General features: G+C 40.2%; 1 pseudogene; it reads left to right on the forward strand.

The window, feature by feature from the left end:
* Positions 1 to 2,139: 2,139 nt before the first annotated feature.
* Positions 2,140 to 4,389, forward strand: LOC149153957 (uncharacterized; annotated as a pseudogene).
* Positions 4,390 to 4,871: the final 482 nt, after the last annotated feature.

Here is a 4,871-nt window from a genome sequence, read left to right on the forward strand (position 1 = left end):
TAAATAAAAAACTCCTTTTAAAGCACCTACTTAAATAAATAAAAAAACCCTTTAAGCACCACTATTTCCAAGGGTTTCCAATATCGTTTTGAAACCTTTTAATGTTCAACCTATGATAGAAATTTTGGACTTTTGAAAGCACAACCTTCATCAACCTGTATCAGCCTTTGAATGAATTAAGGACTGTTTGACTTTCATTTTGAAAAAAAAAAATAAAAAAAATTATGATGACTAACGTTGTTGGGGTAGCTTCTCTTGAGATATGAGGTCACGTTAGTCGACTAACGCACTCGCGGTGTGATGTGGCTTTTCCTCAACCCTCCTACGTTATAACGTAATTATACCATTTATAGGGCGTGTTACTGCTTCAATCAAGAGAAAAAAAAAATCTTCACACGTAGAGGGCAGTGGCTAACCTTATCTTTTCTTAGAGTTGTTTCTCTTCGCTATTAGCTCATAAATTTTATTGACTATAATTAAATCCAATGTGAGATAGTTATGCTTTTTAACTGAGGGAATTCAAGTGAAGTTCACTCGAACTAATTTCATCATGCATACTAACACTAAATTTGACCTTTCCAAATATAAAATGAACTTGAAACAATTCACACAAAACTTATATTGTGCATGTGGAAGTAATTACTTATTTTTAAGAAAAAAAATAAAGAAGAACACCATCTTTGTGATGCATGTTTTGCTCTTCAACTTCAGTGCTTCTTGAACTACAATTTACAGAGCTGTTGAGTGTTGATGTATATTCCTTCCCTATCTTGGCTGCAACTTCTTTGCTCTTGACTTCATACCCATCAAAAGAGAGTCAAACCTCTTCCTAAGCATAACCAGGTGGTCACAAGGCAACTTTAGCTTCATTTTTTTCTCATTCATAGTTGAATATAATGCATGTATAAGGTAGAGTACGATTAAGATTAGACACTAACACATAATGAGAAGTTCCAACTTTTAAATTAAAGAAAAATGGGGCATGGTAGATTTCCTTGGATATGAAGGGAGAGGCAAGTTTTTATTATTGATAATGAATGATTCACTTTCCAAAATATGTGAAAACAAATATTTCCAAAATAACTAATATTTGTGAATGGAAAACCTAAAGCATTTAGATGAAGAATGGATGAAATTGCAGAATCTAAAAGTGGTCTCAAATTTCATTACAAATTTGATGAAAAACTTGGTAAATAACAAAACCAACAAGTGCAAAAAACTTGGTAAATAACAAAACCAACAAATGGAAACCTATAGATTGTGCAATGGAAGAAGAAACCAGTATAGGTTTCTCTTTCCTCTCCTGGAGGGCCTTGAGCGTAACTTCATTGTAAGACCAACCTCCTCTAGACAATCCTCGCATGATAGATTGAAGTTGTTACATTTATTCAACTCATTCTCTAAGACTTATAAGTTATTTCACAACTTTTCAAGATTTTCCCGCAGTTCTTTGATTTGGTTCTGCATGGCCATTTGCAACATGACTTATCCATTTTGTTCATTCATGATCTTCTTCCTCCTCGACCAAAAAGAAAATTACATAAACCTACAACTCACATCAAAGAGAAAATTACATAAACCTAAAATTACTATAATATATGATAAGGCCATCATTCACTACATCATATATAAAGATGAACTAAAAAAGCAATATATTGTCTTAGGCATGGAGATAGGTTTACATTGATATTCTTCAAGACCCATTTCAAACAAAACAAGGAAGGCTGCTAAGGCAGCAAGTCCCTGCCACCAAAGCAGCATATACCGAGTTGGAAAAGACACGAGTGCCACCAAAGCAGCATATACCGAGTTGGAAAAGACACGGGTGGGGCTAACATGTAATGAATTTTAGCGACTTTCCAAGATATATGTGTGTAATCGTGGTTGTGCCAGGTTAAGACCGCATGTTTTCCACTTGTCTAAACATGCAATCATTTGAAGGTGTCTTTGAAACAACGATTAAGCAAACTCTACTACGCTTTGCACATTGAGATCGCAACGTAACTATGCTCTGCCTACAGAGGATAGGTAGCCAAAATCAAGGGAATCAGAGCTGTGAAATAGGTAGCCGAAATCAAGGGGATCAGAGCTGTGAAAGCACATGGGAGTCGAGGCAACCCATGAGCAGTAGCTTTCGAAATGACTGACAGAGTGGCGCAACCGATCCTTTATCCAAAGCTTGACACTGAGGGGGTCCGAGTACCCCGGAGGTGTTGAATCGAGATTCAGGTACTTCAGAGAAGGATAGCAGAAAATGGGGCACCAAATTCATAGTCTATCCTTCGGCCCCTTCCCCCCATCCTCACAACCAAGATGCTGCGACGTGGACGGCCCCGACAGAACATCTCATCCCCAGCTCGTATATTGTGCATCCATCACTAGTAGAGCATTCAAAGTGTGCGCTCGCAAAAAAAAATGTTTGATCGAACAAAGCATTCTCTATTTTTTTCTCATATCAGATTTGTCTGTGTGCAGCCCCAGTGCAGTCGGTGCAGTGCTGCTTCAACAAATGGACCGAGAAAGCCGAGAATTTGGCATCAGAGGTCTGGACCAACTGCAAGTATAAGTTCACCTTTATCGTATTGTTCTTGCCCGCCTGCTTGCATTTTGAATTAATGGATTTCTTTTAAATGCAGTGAAAACTGGAAACATGTCGGATGTGGCTTGGGGTAAGCTGACCTTGGGTGTCTAAGCCCTAACGGAAGGAGGCTTTGAAGCTCTGTTCCGACAAACCTTTTCCATTTCTCCAGAGAAGAAGTTACAGAAAGCGTACGCTTGTTATATGTCCACTTCCACTGACCCCGTTGCGGGAACTTTGTACATCTCCACCGTGAAGTTCACATTCTGCAGTAGTCACCCTTTGTCGTTCATTGCTCCCTCCGGAGAGGCATCCTGGAGTTACTACAGGGTGAGTGATGCCTACTTTACTTTATGGAATCATTTAGTGTAAAAATTGGGGGAAATTGAAATAGTGATAAAATTGAATGCAGGTTGGGATCCCATTGGCGTATCTGATGATTGTGAATCCTTTTGTAAACAAAGACAATCTCGCTGAAAAGTATATTCAGATCGTGACAGTCCACTGTCACAAGTTCTGGTTCTTTGGATTCATTAACTATGAGAAATCTCTGAGAAATTTGTAGGAATCCATCTCGAATTCAGCCCGCTCAGCGTCCACCTCGTGAGCATCAACCATCGTCTCGAACCATCAACCGACCGCACAGCTGCCCACTAGTCTCATATCTTTGATGTCTAGAAACTGTGTTGCATGTACATGGTGCTCACCGCCACTAGGTATCAGGTATGTCCAGCCCACCCACCGCCACCTGCCTGCCCAGGCCACGACACACCGCATCAACATGCATTCACTCACTGCCACTAGGTACATGGTGCTCACCGCCACTAGGTATCAGGTATGTCGAGCCCACCCACCGCCACCTGCCTGCCTAGGCCACGACACACCGCACCAACATGCCATTGCATTTACAGATGGCCGAAATAGCCCATTGAACTTTGCTAAGTTAGCGATAATGTCTCGCAAAGATTAGTTGTGAGGCTGCAGTGAACAACCCTGGTTTCTATCAAGATAGAAGAAAGCTTGGAAGGTGCGAGAAAAAGCAACTACCCAGTTCTCGCATAATAGGTTCAACCAGTTTGGGTTCTTTTTTTTTCTTCGCAGAGCACCTACAATGTCCATTGAACCTGTCCAGCTAGATCATGTATGTAATTAACTCGAGCTCAAAAATTCAAATTCAAGTTAATAGTATATTCAAATTCAAGTTAATAGTATCTTGTGATGCAAAAATTCAAATTCAATACTAGGATACAGAAATAGAGAAATTCATAACATTTTAACAATATATGTGGCTTGAATTTCCAGCGACGGCTTCAGAAGCACAACCAGCACAGAGGCTACGCTACTTAAAGCAGCAAGGCCGCACAGAGGCTATGCTACCTAAAGTAGCAAGGCCATACTACCGTCGTTGGTATACCACCGTCGTTGGTAGATTACCCGGCCTCCCCTGGCTCTTTCACCATTCGGGCTCAGCTCCTCCAGCAAACAAAGGATTTTACTATGCTCTGGGCACAAGCCTGCGGTGTTTTCACCAGACTGCAAATAGTGCCATCCTCTACCGCCATCCTCCCCGTTGGCTGCATAGTATTCCAGGGTTGTCCCCGTGCGTTCTGTTAGGTGAACCGGGCCTGCTTCAGATTACCTTCCGGAAGGTAGCACCTTCTTGCAAACCGATGCCTCTGCAACAAAAGGAAAAGCTAACACAAATATGGGAGTTTGAAAAGTTTTATGGGAGTTTGAAAAGTGAGGCGGTGAAGGCCACCGAACACACGAAATCTGCATGGCATGCAAGCGGTAGTGGGATGGGTGTGTAGGTGGCAATCGGAATAACAAGTATAACCGTTGCTGTATTATAACTTTTGACATTTTAGCATTTAATACTATAGATTAATGTTAGCATTAGTCTGTTAGCATTGGTCAACACTATGAACATACGAGAAAAAAACACACATAATATATGGTCAGCCTCGGGAAGAGGCCAAATAACATGGAAAAATTGTTTGCGCATAAAAACTTTGCTTAAACTAACATGGAAAAATTGTTTGTGCATAAAAACTTTGCTTAAACTACTTTTGTACTGGATGGGAAAGACGAACAAACAACTAAACTAATGCTTATGGACTAATAATCAATTACTATAATCCCTGGCCATTGCCAGATGACAGGACTAATAAGTATAAAAATTCTTTTGATTCATGTAGAAAATGACACTAACGGAAGACAAAACTAATTTATGATGGTTATCCTTATATGCATACCATTTATTTCTCAATATTTCAGATGAGTTGACTTTTTA

This window comes from Pinus tabuliformis, chromosome 9 (assembly GCF_031772625.1).
Source record: "Pinus tabuliformis cultivar Carrire ecotype Pingquan chromosome 9, CPIR1, whole genome shotgun sequence".
NCBI classification, from domain to species: domain Eukaryota; kingdom Viridiplantae; phylum Streptophyta; class Pinopsida; order Pinales; family Pinaceae; genus Pinus; species Pinus tabuliformis.